The 15,559-nt window shown below is 42.3% G+C and overlaps 1 protein-coding gene across 5 annotated transcripts in view; it reads right to left on the minus strand.

Annotated features, from left to right (window-relative positions):
- Positions 1–7,524, minus strand: part of rab3ip (RAB3A interacting protein (rabin3)) — a 64,454-nt gene extending 56,930 nt beyond the window's left edge. For 4 of the 5 annotated variants that reach the window (XR_015081433.1, XM_086009359.1, XM_086009360.1 and 1 more), the window contains exon 1: positions 7,258–7,524. The gene's annotated coding sequence lies outside the window, so the exon portion shown is untranslated. The remainder of the gene's footprint in view (positions 1–7,257) is intronic. The other variant, XM_086009361.1, reaches the window with a different exon arrangement.
- Positions 7,525–15,559: the final 8,035 nt, after the last annotated feature.

Raw genomic sequence — 15,559 nt, forward strand, 5'->3', positions numbered from 1 at the left:
TTTTTAAACAAGTCTGACCTCACCATTTTCAGTTTCCTCATTACTTATGAAGATTAGACTTGTGTGTGCTCAATAAGCTGGTTTGGATAAATATATGAGGGAAAAAAGGAATTCATACTAGCAGTAAATGAGTGGCAGGGTGCATGTACTAAACACCAATTGGTAATAATAGGCAATAACTGGCCCATAAAACTGCAGTAATATTTTCTACACAAGACTACAAATAGAATTCTTGGTCACTTTTTTAAATTCACAAGTATAATTGTTACCCGTGAATGAAAATACACTAACTGATCTCCCAAGCAGTTTCGCACGGAAAGTCTTCAGGTTAGGTGGGGTTAGAGGGAGGGGAATAATTGGACCAGAGTGCGCAAGACATAATTCAGTCCAGATTTTAAAGTCATATTCTTTCCTTATTTTTATATAATAGTCTGATCTTGCATTATTTATAATTAAATGGCAAAATTTACAATTGGGAAGCAGAAAAGTTTCCCTTCAGTCATGGGTGGTTGGGTAGTGCTGCCTTTGGGGCTGGAGGATGAGGGAGAGCAGACAGGAGACAGCAGGAGCAGCTGGGAGAAGAGGGAGGATAAGGGCACTGTGCTGAAGGCCATACCCACAGCAGGTGTTCAGGAAACACTTCTACCGTAACAGTACTGAGGAGCAATGCGTCAGTGGCTTCACTTCATGAAGGAGGCAATCACCGAGCTATATCACCTGCTGCAGCCACATCTAGAGCATCAAATCAGGGCATGGAGAGCACTGCCTATGGCCATCAAGGTCACTGTGGCCCATAACTATTATGCAACAGGCTCCTTCCAGGCCGCAGCAGGTGACACCAGTGGTATCTTCCAGTTTACTGTTCAGCGTTCTAACAAGGAAGTCACTGAGGAGGAACACCTATATCTCTTTCCTCATGGACAGAGCGAAGCAGGGCCAGAGAGCACTAGTTTTTGCCTGCATTACAGGCTGCAAGGTGTAATAGACTGCACCCACATTGCCTTGCATGCTCCACATCTCCATCCTGTCTTCTTTTATGAATAGAGAGAGATTCCACTCCCTCAACATCCAGCTAGTTTGTGACAGGCAGCACATCATGCAGGTCTGTTCCTGGTAGCAGTCATGATTCTTTTATCCTGCGCCAGTCCTCTGTGCCGCCTTTATTCCAACCAGACTGTCTACAGGCTGGCTATTGGGCAACAAGCGTTACTTACAGACTTGGCTCATGACTCCTGTTGTAGAGCTGGCCTACAATGACAGCTATGCCACCAACAGAATAGGAAAAGAAGGTGGAGTGAAGTGTGGTGCAGTGATTGTAGGAGTGAAGAGACACAGGAGGGAAGGGGAGAGGAGTATTGAGAGTAGTGAGGGTGCAGATGTGAGGAGAGAGTAGTTAAGCTAAGAGGTACAATTCTCACTGTGGTAACTCTGGTGAAGTCATTTAACTTCTGTTGCCACTGCAGCCATGTCCTGGGAGCCAAGCTCCTGGCATTAACCTCCTCAGTGACCTCCTCTTAAAGCCGACGGAGGTGTTGCCTGGTTGACTTTATGCCCCCCAGGGGAACAAGATCTCCATCCTCTTATCCTCTGCCTGGACCAGGGCCTCCAATGCTACATTAAAGAACCTGGGTGCTCTCTCTGGACCTCTTGCAGTCATTTCTGCACAAGTTTCCTTGCTGTCTGCAGCCAGAGTGAACCTCCCCTTTTAAGAGGCCTTTAAGTAGCATCAGCAAAGCCTGATTTCCCACCCTCCCCAAACAGGTGCGCAGCCAATGAATAGTGCGGGTAGTGTTGGCTGTACTCCTGGCTCCTGATAATGAGCTGCCAGCAGCAATTTAATATGGTCCCTGGGACATGGACAGGCACGTGCAGCTTAGCGTGCTCGTTTCAGAGAGCGATTGAATTTCTAGGCCATTATTTCTGTTCAGTCGCCTCTCTCTTCCCTATTTGCTTTGATTTACTCGTGAATCTTATAAACTTACTTCCTGGTCCTTGTTAATTAATGAAGTTATCATTTTGCAGCAACAAAGTGATAAAAACTAATTCTATGGGGGGGGGGGGGGGAAATCAGTAAACAGTAACGGCAAGAGCAATTAATGGTATTCATTTCAAAACATCATAACTCAATTCTTACCACTATAGCCACTTTTTCAACTCAGTAAGTCATTATCTGTGGTGCTTTCAACATGTGACAAATGTCAGCTGTCACACAAGCTTATGTGTCTTTATTTATTTAAAAGCACAAAGAATAGAAAATAAATTATTTACAGTTCAGTACAAAGCACTGGTATAAACACAATTACCAAAGGCAGAATTAGAATGCAAGAGAAACTACTTAGTTTACAAAATGCATACAGTCCTTTTAAGATGGAAAACATCTCAAGATTACAGTATTTAGGAAGGCGTGTGTATTATTTAAAATTAGAGTCTATGCTTTCAGGAAAAACTTTGAAAATGCAACAATTGACAGAAAAGGGAGTTGTTTTGAGTAAATTTTGTGAACTCGATGGGCATTATTCAAACGGAAATAAAATAGCACTTTAAAAGAAAAATTGGTATAAAGCACCCCTCCAAGCACAGGTGCAGAATAAAGCTCACTTTTACAGTGTTCCAACAGCGAGCAGTAATTCTCATCTCTGAAGACTGCTACCACCCAATGTGCCATTTCCATTTCCCGCAGTCAATTCTTGTGGTTTTGGTGTACACAAGGAGTCAAGACCAAGTACAGACTTCAGGTAAAGCAGAATTAGAGGGTGGGAGATTATTGGGCCAGGGCATGTAGATGTACTTCAGTTCCTATTTTAAAGTCATATATTCTGTCCTTATTTTTGCAATTCCGTTAAAATGCCTTTACCTGCACTTGTATTGGTAACTGCCTGTTGATATTTATCACGATGCAGTTACACCCGCCTGCCAGTGGTGGCCATATTGCAGAGTGACAAGTTTACATAGGCATTTTCCATTATAAATGTGCACATAAAAAATATAGTGGAAAAAAAGTTAACAGAAAGTGCAACAGAAATACAACAGGTCAAGTGACGAAGATGAAGAGGATGTAGTCTAAAAATATTATCGATAAAATTGCATCCAAATTCCTCGAGGGTACTTTAAAATTAAATATTAAATAACTGGGAAATCAATCCTACCTTCTTTTAACCAGCTCTAAATCTGATAGAGTGAGACGTGATAGTAAGCCTAGCAAGAATACCACTGCCTGAGAAACAGGTTCAAACTGCAAATGGTCAGGAACAAGCAGCTGTAGCCTGCCCAGTAAAATTACAGCACTGCAAGCTAGCAGGAGTGCGACAGTGCTTGCAATTTTTAGTTGCCAGCTTTTAATTGAAGAGGCGAGGTGAAGAGAGACAAAATACTAGCAATTCCACGGCCAGCAGCAAGACGTACTGCTCCTTTAGAACCTTTCTGGTTTGAGTTTTAATAAAACTTGCATTTATATAGCATCTTTAACGTAGTAAAATGCCCCAAGGCACTGCACAAGGAGCTTTATCAAACCAAATTTCACACTGAGCCACATAAGGAGATATTAGGACAGAAAGAGTAGGTCTGAAGGAGTGTCTTAAAGGAGGAGAGAAGTGGAGAGATTTAGGGAGTAAATTCCAGAGCTTAGGGCTTCAGCAGCTGAAAGCACAGCTCCCAATGGTTGAGCAATTAAAATCGGGGATGCACAAGAGGCCAGAATTGGAGGAGCAGAGATCTCGGAGGGTTGTAGGGCTGGAGAGGTTACAGAGATAGAAAGGGGTGAGGCTGTGGAAAGATTTGAAAACAAGGAGGAGAATGTTAAAAATCGAAGTGCTGCTGGATCTTGAGCCAATGTAGGTCAGCGAGCTCAGGGGTGATGGGTGAACGGGACTTGGTGCGAGTTAGGATACGGGCAGCAGAGTTTTGGATGAGCTCAAGTTTATGTAGGGTGGAAGGTGGGAGGCCAGCATTGGAATAGTCAAGTCTAGAGGAAACAAAGACATGGATGAGGGTTTCAGCAACAGGTGAACTGAGGCAGAGGCAGAGGCAGAGTCGGGCGATGTTACGGAGGTGCAAGTAGGCAGTCTTGGTGACGGAATGGATATGTGGTCGGAAGCTCAGCTCGGGGTCAAATACGACACTAAGGTTGCAGAGGGTCTGGTTCAGCCTCAGACAGTTGCCAGGGAGAGGGATGGAGTCGGTGGCTAGGGAACTGAGTTGGCAGAGGGGACCGATGACAATATACAGTTATCATATCATTAAGCTGCAGTAGTTGACAGGCTATTAACCACAGTGCAGTTATTATTAGAATAAAATACACTCAATATTCAACATGAAAGGCAATTTCTTAAATTTGTATGAAAGGGGAAAAATTGTATATATACACAAGTTGCAGCTGCCCCTTCTCAGGAAGGGTAAATCTGATAAACTTTTTACCATGTCTCAGACCAGTTGACCCAAGATGGGATGAAGGGGATTTGGATTGATTTCTCAATTTTTTAATATTTTATTTTAAAGCACGATAAATGAAGAATTTGGGTATATTATTCGTATATAGTTCATTTCTAGAGCCAGTAATACATTCTAGTGCTGGAAAGATAGTGGCTTGACACATTTCCTATTGTGATGTGAGTTTGATGGAAAAGGTAGGAGGGGAATTTTCTTACAATGCAATTACTTTTCCCATTTTGCCTTTGGTCCTCCAGTCTAAAATCTGGCCCAATCCCAGTAACACTATAGAATAATCATTCACTAAAATCATCCACAAGTGAGACGCTCTTATAACTAATGATTATTAATCACAAGCTAGCAGATGTTTTCCACAAACAAATTATTTTTAATATTCTACTAAAAGTCATTGATATCTTTTCTATTAATGATTTTCTTCTAAAGAAGAATATATTTCTCACCTTAGACAATGGGCTATTTGCAGTGGGCTGCGAGGCAGTTTTGATTAGGTTCAACTGGACTACAGGTATATTTACATCAGTAATTACTTGTTACAAGAACCTCTAGGAGAGGCATGAACAGTGGACGCACACACACTTGAAAAGGCCACCTGAAACAATTATGACCAAAAATCTTGAAGAAATGAATTATGTCTGATTAGAACATATTTTAAAACCTAATTCTCTTAAATATTGTCCACATTATTTCCTAGTAATAACTGCTTATGAAAATATTAATTATAATGCAGATCAACATCTGCCACTATAGCCCCAGTTATCAAAAATGGTCCACAACTGCACAAAATCATCCCAGTGAACTTCAGAGTGTATATTATTTACTTATACTGTTATTGCCCAGTAACCAACTGTTGGATCACTGAAACTTAGGATAACATCACAACCATTAATCATTGACAGGGTAGATGCAAGGAGGATGTTTCCCCTGGCTGGGGAGTCTAGAACCAGGGGTCAGTCTCAGAATAAGGGGTCGGCCATTTAGGACTGAGATGAGGAGAAATTTCTTCACTCAGAGGGTGGTGAATCTTTGGAATTCTCTACCCCAGAGGGCTGTGGAAGCTCAGTCGTCGAGTATATTCAAGACAGAGATCGATAGATTTTTGAATATTAAGAGAATCAAGGGATATGGGGATAGTGCAGGAAGGTGGAGGTGAGGTCGAAGATCAACCACGATCTTATTGAATGGCGGAGCAGGCTCGAAGGGCCAAATGGCCGACACCTGCTCCTATTTCTTATGTTCTTCTGTTCTTATTTAATGCGACCCAGATGCACAATGAGAGAAATTACAAAAATAATAAAAAGTTGCCTCCTCCGTAATTCCATTACTTTAAAAAGAAATCTCTGGCAGTGATTACAATGTGGTAATCTCATCACTCCTCCTGCCTCCTCTGAATCAAGCCACAATACTATTCTGCAAACCGAACCTTCAATGTAATTTCAGCTCTAGTAGTAACTGTTAACAGTAAATTTTATTTTCTTGAGTACATAAGACATAAGCCACTAAAGCGTTCTTTTCATTAATTTATTTAAGGAGGTTGATATTGTCAAAGTCCTATTACACAATCCTTATTCTAACCTGTATCATTAGAAAATATAAGTAGGCAGTAACTATAGGAGTATCAAATGAGTATAGGTGATTGTGATAAGATGATGGCAGCAGGCAGGCAATACTTCCATGTTGTGAGGAAGAGGTTGATAAACAAAGACTGAGTGGATTCAGAAAGCCAGATGGTTAATCGGCAAATACTGCGCGAGAATCCCGGTGGGAAAGCTTTATGAACATGCAAGAGCCAAGGAGACGCAGAAACTAAAACTACACTGTAAGGGAGTGAACTCGGAACTGCAAGTTTTAATCCAATCACCTGAATCATTCTGCAATATGTAAAATTTATAGATGATCCTGAAATCTAAAATAAAGTGTGATTTTTAGCTATTAAAAAAAAGGAAACGATATACTGTTAATATTTCACGTTTCTTGTCAAAAAGAGCAGTGTGGTTGGTGACTGCATGCAAAATTATTTACACCGCAGCTATTTTCTTTGCAGTGAACGGAATTAAAATCGCCTTCCCAATTGCAATCAATATATCCTCAATAAAGAATTACTGATGCTTACAGCAACTCTTCTAGCAACCCAATGCACAATAAGATTTACAAAATCCAGTAATTCTTGCAGGAATAACTGCAAATCCTTTGCTGCTGATGACAGTCACCCACTCCTTTCACCAATGCTGTTAAATATCTCCCCCCCACCCCCAACAACAAAAAACAGCGTGTGCAGTGAAAAGGGGAGTCAGCCAGTTGTCTTTTTTTGTTCCTTGAACAGCTTCCTTCTCACTGGGTGTTGTTGGGTTTCCCCCCTCCCAAAATGTGTTTGTCCAACCTGCGGTGTAACTTGAAGTCCATTTCCACAAGAAACGGCAGCGAGCGGGTTTTGTCCGCTGCAAAAAAAAAACCAAGGCCGAGGAGACTGGGTTCACACCTACGCGAGACCAGAGGCAAGTGCAGTGCCATCCCTTTAAAGGGCTGGTTGAACCAGGCTCGGCTGCTGCTGGTATCTCAGCGGCGGTGCGGGCGGGGAGGGGGGTCGCGGCGGTGACAACTCGGTCCATTCATAAAATAAGGATGCCGCCACTTCCCCTTTAAGGGAGCCAAGTCTTCGAAATAAATGGAACGGCGTGCGGTTAAAGCGGTTGGCCGCGCTGGATCCGGGGGGGGGGGAAGGGAAGAGACGGACGGACGCACGCCAGCAGGCCCCGGGGGATGCGAGCAAGACTTCAGGTATAAATTTCACTGAACGTCACGGCCATTTCTCACCTGACACTCGCCGAACTATAAACCTTCACCTTGGACCGACGAGGAGGAGAGAGAGGGGAGGGGAAAGTCTTAGTGTCCCGTGTCGCCGTCGTATTTAATGATTATATTTTCGGTCACTTCAGACGCGATGTCTCTTAGCCCCCGCCCCGGCCACACTCTCAACTTTTTCCCTCCACGTCGCCACCTGCTCTTCCCCGTTTCCCTCTCTCGGCTCCCGAGACTTGAACACTTCCACCGAGCCCGCGCCACTGCACCTGCGCGGCACCGGCCGGCTGCCTCTGCGCCTGCGCGTGTACATCTGCACATCTTCTACAATTATATAGCATAATAATAATATGCACTTCATCATATAGCATATAGACACATCTACATGTAGCGTATATATACACTTCATATATATATATGCACTTCATATAGCATATATATGCATTTCTTCATATAGCATATAGATACATCTACATGTAGCGTATATATACACACTTCATAGCATATATATGCACTTCATATAGCATATAGACACATCTACATGTAGCATATATATACACTTCATATAGCATATATATGCACTTCATATAGCATATAGACACATCTACATGTAGCATATATACACTTCTTCATATAGCATATATATGCATTTCTTCATATAGCATATATATGCACTTCATATAGCATATAGACACATCTACATGTAGCATATATACACATCTTCTACATATAGCATATCGGCACATCTACATCGACCATATATACGCACACATCTACATATAGCATATCGGCACAAATATATAAACTTGCAGGGCTACGGGAATAGAGTATGGGACTGACTGGATTGCTCTACAGAGAGCCGGCATGGACTCGATGGGCCGAATGGCCTCCTTCTGTGCCGTAATGACTATGACTCTATATGCACTTCTACATATAGCATATATACACACATCATCTACATATAGCATATATACACACACCTACATATAGCATATATACACATCTTTTACATATAACATATATATACACATCTTCTACATATAGCATATGTGCACATCTTCATATAGCATATATGCACTTCATATAGCATATAGGCACATCTACATATAGCATATAACTACATCTACATATAGCATATATACATGTGAATTATACATGCACACATTTTATACATACAATATCTACATGCATGGATCTTACATATAACATAAAATATGGCTGAATTATACATACAATCTGAATTATGTAGATATATACCTTCTACATATAGCATATATACACATCAAATATAGCATATATACACATCAAATATAGCATATATACATGTGAATTATACATGCACACATTTTATACATGCATGGACCTTATGTATGACATACACACGGCTGAATTATACATACAATCTGGATTATACATATACATACACATCTGAATTATATGTATATACACACATGCATCTTATACGTTTAGCTTATACACAGCTGAATTATACATACACAAATATTATACATATATACAGATCTTGTACATATAACATACATATCTGTAGTCTGCATACATATCTGTACAAATAGGAGATTTAAGACAGAGCAGGAGAAACATTTTTACACAAATGGTTGTGGAATGCACCACTGGAGTTAGTGATTGAAGCAGAGACCATGTGAACATTTAAGTATAGGTTAGGTGGTTGAGGGAAAAGGAAATAAAAGGATATAGGAACAAGATGGGCACATCAGATTGGGACTACTGCTAACGTGCATGATAAACACCAACACAAACTGGTTGGGCCAAACAGCATGTTACTGTGTTACAATTTCTATGTCAAAAATATACATATGAACATTCAGATACACACATAGCAATAGATGTATGATACACAGACATATCTGTAAAGAGCAATGGGGAGAGGGGAGGAAGAAAGGAAAGGAGGGAGACAGGGAAATGGATAGTGGAGGGGAAGAGGAAAAGGACAGGGCAGGAGGAGGATATGCAGAAGAAGGAGCAACAAAAGACAATGGGGGAAAAATTCAGTTGCTTTGTTAGGGCACTAACGGGTCGCAAAGCAACTCACGTATGGGCGCGGTGCTGCCAATGCCTCCCGCGAAATTTAGCGGGAGATTAGCAGCGACGCTAACCGTTAGCGGCGCTGTGCCACCGGCGATGACGTCATTGCCGTGCACAGCACCCCGGCCACGATCTTTGGCAGCGCTCCCTGACTTACCGCCGGACGCTATGTCCGACGGGGTCAGGGGGGCCTACCTGCGGCCGGGGCGGTGCTATTTAAAGGTGAGGTGCCGGGCAGCCATTTTTGTTGCTGGCCGCCTGCCAGCACCTGCCTCCGCTGCCGTCCCTATGTCTCTGGATCCTACAGATATATTGATGTTGAATCAAGATGATCTCTATAATGGCAGCACCATGTTAGGGCTCTGCTCTTCTCAAGCACCATTACAGCCATCCCTTTCTCCAATCCTCTACTGCTTGAGGCATCCTTGTCTTGCTGAAAGTAAACTTTCCTTCTAAAGCCTCACCCCAATGTTTTTCCCAGCCTTCATTATCCTGATTACCATTCCTATACTGCCACCGCCTGGATCATTGATCTTTCATTGCTGCCACCAGGATTGCTTCTCCATTGCTGTGCCACCTCAGACACTTCTGCACCACTCCTCTCATTGACTACTCACTAATCTGCTACTCATCGGCATCTTGGATACTGATCATGTACCACCTCTTGCTTCCTCAACACCACTACTGCAGGCCCTACCTCCCACTTAACCCCAAAATGCTAGCTTCACGCAGCAGGTTAATTACTCTCCCACATATGGCTGGTGCTGCTCAATCCACCTTCACCTCACAAGTAAGGGAATGCTGCTCAGTTTAATCCAGGAGAGCCGATAAGTTTACGGTGAGACATCCTCCCTATAGCTAAAGAGAGGGTGAAAATATCAGGGGACAGCAACCACTAAGGGAGCGCTCTGGAGGAGAAAAATATCTTCAGGAGTATGGCATTAAAGGCTGAACAGATGGACAAGAAACAACCAAAGCCACACACCACCACTTGCAGATACCCTATGAATCATCACCTTTTGTGTGCTCCAGACATCTTCAGATTGCTCGTGGACTGCCCTGGTCAACCCCGACTACCGCAGGTCGCACCCAGAGTGCTCCTGATTACCACAGACTATCCTGGACTATGAACGTTCTCGAGCCTCTGTTTCCTGAACCATTGGACAGCCTCAGATTACTCTAGGTCCACTGACCACAGCTAAAACTTCTATGCTTCAGTCAACCCCAGTCTTCGTGACCAGAAATCAAGTTCTGGCCCCAATTACTGGACCAGCCTTGGACATTCCACCATTTGGTTTGACCCCAGACTCCTAAGCTTCTAACAAAAGGACTTTCTTAGCCATGTTTAGTTTCCTCTGCATCCTGATTATGTAACCTAAAACTACTATAGCTATGTCCACTTGCATATTAACATATACATAGGGACTTACAAAAAAAAGCAAACCGAGAAAGACCAGACCCCATTGCGTTGTTCCCATTCAGTCAATATTGCAACTAAGCACTCCCCACCTGCCTGCAGTGGGAGAGGAATAAACAGATTAACTAAACCCCAGATCATTTTAGGGAGGAAAGGATTCTGGGAAATTCTTCTCTGACCCTCGAAAGTGATGAAAAACATGTTCCAGGAGATAACAGTGACCACGAGGTGTATCACCCAACTATCCCACTACATTTTGTATGCAACATTATCAGCTTCCAGAAGCACGTCCCGCTCTGTTTTAAATATTTGCAGTGAATCCACACTCATTACTATATCTAACTGCCAGCCCATATCTAACTTCCCTTTCCTCTCTACCATCATTCTTAACTCACCAATAACTTCCTTTTTGAATCCTTTCAATCCAGTTTCTGTTCTGGCCACAGCCCTGAGACTGCTTTATTGAAAGAGACCAATGGCATCCTCTTGTGATTGTGACCAAAGTGCATTATCCCTCCTTGTCCTCCTCAACCTATTTGTGATATTCAACATGATCGATCATTCCACCCTTTCCTCCATGGTCCACCTCTGGGGAACTGTCCTCATTTGGTTGCACTCCTACTTGTCCCAACCTAGCCAGCACATCTCCAACAATGTCTTCTGCCATAAATATACAAGTCTAGGTAATTGTACTGGCTTATAAACTGCTGAGATGAATCAGAGGACTGACGTTGGTGCTCAAGGCCAGTGAATTGCTTTCTTTTTTTTGATTGTTTTGCATTTGTAATAAAGGATGACATTTTGAGGTGTAATGTCTGCTGCAAGAGTTCTACTTTTTCTTCTGATAATTCACTGCCAAACCGCTAATACTAAACTGTAACACAGGAGCTAAAGCTATACAGCATCACGTACTACTACATGACTTCAGTTCCTCTATAACTATCACCATTTTTATCATTTTATTGATGGCATGTTGCCTCCTCTATAATCAACTTGCCTGTCATAATTTTTTGAATTAATTATTTTTTTTAAATAAATGATAACGGCATAATATAAAGATAGCAAATATTTGCTACATATTTTGTGCATGAATTCAGTATCTCAGTTCCAGCGATCTTCATAATCCACTTAAGCTTCATTATTATAGTTATTATCTTACATCTATTGGCCCAGAATTTGTAGTCCCAATGATGATAAACTAGCAGCGTTCGCCATCATTCCGCCTTTGAGACTGACCGCAACTTCAGGATACACAGCCTAATGCGGAAATCCTGAAGTTGCAGTCTGTCATTCACTGCTCCACCACAGGCTGCGCTGCACAATCCCCCCTCCCCTACAGAGGCGACAATCAGTGTAATCTCTCAAGTCAGGGAAACTGACAAAAACTTCGGCTCCTCCACAGTAATACCGCTGTTAAATACCCCACTAAAAGTTGGACCCAAAGGAATTAAGTGTAACTAGGGGTTTAACAGCATATTGACTGCTAAACAAAGGTTGTGAGCCTGAAAAATAATTTTAATTTTGTGCAGTGTCAAATTTATCCATTTTAATAAAAATTAAAAATTTTAAGTTTGTTCATCTATATTTCAGGTTTGTCTTTTCCCCATGTGAGAGCCCCAATCTTTGTTTTGCTCTCACTAACATTTTTTAAAAGTTAGAATTTTAAGAGCTTACCCATTTCCTTGTTCGTTGTCTGTGAGAATTCTGCGTTTTGATTGGCTGCTTAGATAGCTTGTTGACATCACAGCAGCTTGCACTCGGGGATCCCCACTATACTCCGTTGATTTGAATTACACATCGGAAAACCCAAACTTCTCAACTCCGAGATCGCGAGATCTTTGTGCAAAGCTTACTTCGGGGCCAGTGGCGAACGCCTTTGCTTCACCGCTGACCGCAAATTCCGGGCCAATACTTCACCTTCATTTTGCATTACAAACACTGAGGTAAGATGCAAGTTCATGCAGAGTTCCCAAAACACCTGAGATCCCAGTTTTGCCTATGCTACTAAAAGGATGAACCAAGTTGAGACCAGGTGCTTCCTAACAGGCAGCAAAGGACAATTTCAGCCTAAGCTGCACCCATATAACTCATAGCAATCAACTCATGATCTTTGGCAGAGGCCTCGGAGCTGGTTGCCTGCCAACCATCTCAGCTGACTAATGGTGGATGATATAACCTAAAGACAAAAGGGAGGAGAAAGTAACTGGAAATATTTTCAGTGTAAAATATTTACTCTTTTGGCTGCAACATATTTTTATTTTCAGCCCACTTGTCCCTGGAGAAAAGAGCCACTGAAGGATTGCTCTGTACTGATCATGAGATATCTATTTCACAGGAGAGAAATTAGCCAGATGTGCTCCAATGATGTCAGCTAGTAGAATAGCGCAAAGATTTCAACTATTTGTTCTATCTGAGCAGAGTTGGGTTGTTATGTTCCTACACCAGTTGTAGGGCCCTGAATGCGAAATTCAGATGCAAATGGACGGAGCGTGCATAGAAACATAGAAAACATAGAAGATAGGAGCCGGAGTAGGCCATTCGGCCCTTCGAGCCTGCTCCGCCATTCAATGAGATCATGGCTGATCATCCAAATTCAGTACCCTGTCCCTGCCTTCTCCCCATATCCCTTGATCCCTTTAGCCTTAAGAAATATATCCAACTCTTTCTTGAATATATTTAATGAACTGGCCTCCGCCGCCCTCTGTGGCAGAGAATTCCACAGGTTCACCACTCTCTGGGTGAAGAAATTCCTCCTCATTTCAGACCTAAATGGCTTACCCCTTATCCTTAGACTATGACCCCTGGTTCTGGACTCCCCGGCCATCAGAAACATCCTTCCTGCATCTAGTCTGTCCAGGCCTGACAGAATTTTATAGGTTTCGATGAGATCCCCTCTCAATCTTCTAAACTCCAGTGAGTATAATCGACACAATCTCTCCTCATACGTCATTCCTGCCATCCCAGGTACCATGCACACTCCACCTAGTTGAACCAGGCATTGAGCGGCCTAACCAGCGATCCTTGAAGAGACTGCTGGAGGCCGCTCAAAGAAAGGCCCAGGAAATGTTCCTCCTGGACCCACAAAGCAACTTCCTTTACAGCGTATTGACTGCTAAACAAAGATTATGGGCCTGAAAAAATCATTTAAATTTTGTGCAGTCAAATTTATCCATTTTAATAAAAATTTAAAATGTTAAGAAACTTTTTTTTAAAAATTACATTTGTTCATCTGTATTTCAGATGTGAATGTAAGTTGTGAGGAGGATGCAATGAGGCTTCAAGGGGATATAGACAAGCTAAGTGAGTGGGCAAGAACATGGCAAATGGAATATAATGTGGAGAAATGTGAAGTTATCCACTTCGGTCGGAAAATTAGAAAAGCAGAGTATTTTTTAAATGGTAAGAGATTGGGAAATGTTGCTGTTCAGAGGGACCTGGGTGTCCTTGTACACGAATCACTGAAAGTTAACATGCAGGTACAGCAAGCAATTATGAATGCAAATAGTATGTTGGCCTTTATTACATGAGGATTTGAGTATAAGAGTAAAGATGTCTTGCTGCAATTATATGGGGCCCTGGTGAGACCACACCTGGAGTATTGTGTACAGTTTTGGTCTCTTACCTAAGAAAGGATATACTTGCCATAGAGGGAGTGCAATGAAGGTTCACCAGACTGGTTCCTGGGATGGGGGGATTGTCCTATGAGGAGAGATTGAGTAGACTAGGCCTATATTCTCTAGAGTTTAGAAGAATGAGAGGTGATCTCATTGAAACATACAAAATTCTTACAGAGCTTGACAGGGTAGATGCAGGGAGGATGTTTCCCCTGACTGGGGAGTCCAGAACCAGGGGTCACAGTCTCAGAATAAGACCATTTAAGACTGAGATGAGGAGAAATTTCTTCACTCCGAGGCTGGTGAATCTTTGGAGTTCGCTACCCCAGAGTGCTGTGGAGGCTCAGTCGTTGAGTAATTTCAAGACAGAGAGCGATAGATTTTTGGATATTAAGGGAATCAAGGGATATGGGGATAGTGCAGGAAAGTGGAGTTGAGGTCGATGATCAGCCATGATCTTATTGAATGGTGGAGCAGGCTCGAGGGGCCAAACGGCCTACTCCTGCTCCTATTTCTTATGTCCAAAGTGTACTCCCTCACACTTTTGCCTGGAATTTCTGTGGGAATTCTCCACCGAGAAATTGGCAGAGCTCTCAGAGAAATGGTGCAGATGGCTAAACATGGCCATTTACGGCATTTCTCCAGGGTTTCTGCTAAAGATACAGCAGGGAATCAGGAAATTCCTGTGAAAATTGCAGTCAGCCAGATTGGGGCGTGAAAAGAGTCTAAGTCCCACGCTCCATTTTACCTGTCCCCCTCACCTAGTTTCCGCCAGGTGAGAGAGTTAAAATTGAAGCTCTTAACTATGTATCATTTGCAAAACTTGAATATACTTCCCTCTGTTCCCAAATCCAGGCCATTTATGCATAAAGTGGAAAACTGGGACCACAACCCTGATCCCCTGGGGGCATAACTTATTATTCCCATCAATCCAAGATTGTCCTATTTACCTCAACTCCCTGCTTTCTACTTCCCAACCAATTGTATATATCTCAATTTTAGCTAGTAATCTCTTGTGCAAAACCTTATGTTCTGAAACTATGATGTAGTAATGAAATATTAAATTGCTGTATTTTAATTGGAAAATATGCATGTTAATAATTGAGTTTTACTCCAGTTAAGAACAAGTTGTTTAAAAGAATTGACCATTGATTAATTTTTGGACCAAAATAGAATACGGGTTTAGGGTTTAACAGCAAAGTGTTAAGACTCCAAAACCTGA

This window comes from Somniosus microcephalus, chromosome 16 (genome assembly GCF_052327205.1).
Source record: "Somniosus microcephalus isolate GS21.2 chromosome 16, FLI_Smic_1.0, whole genome shotgun sequence".
In the NCBI taxonomy this organism is placed as follows: domain Eukaryota; kingdom Metazoa; phylum Chordata; class Chondrichthyes; order Squaliformes; family Somniosidae; genus Somniosus; species Somniosus microcephalus.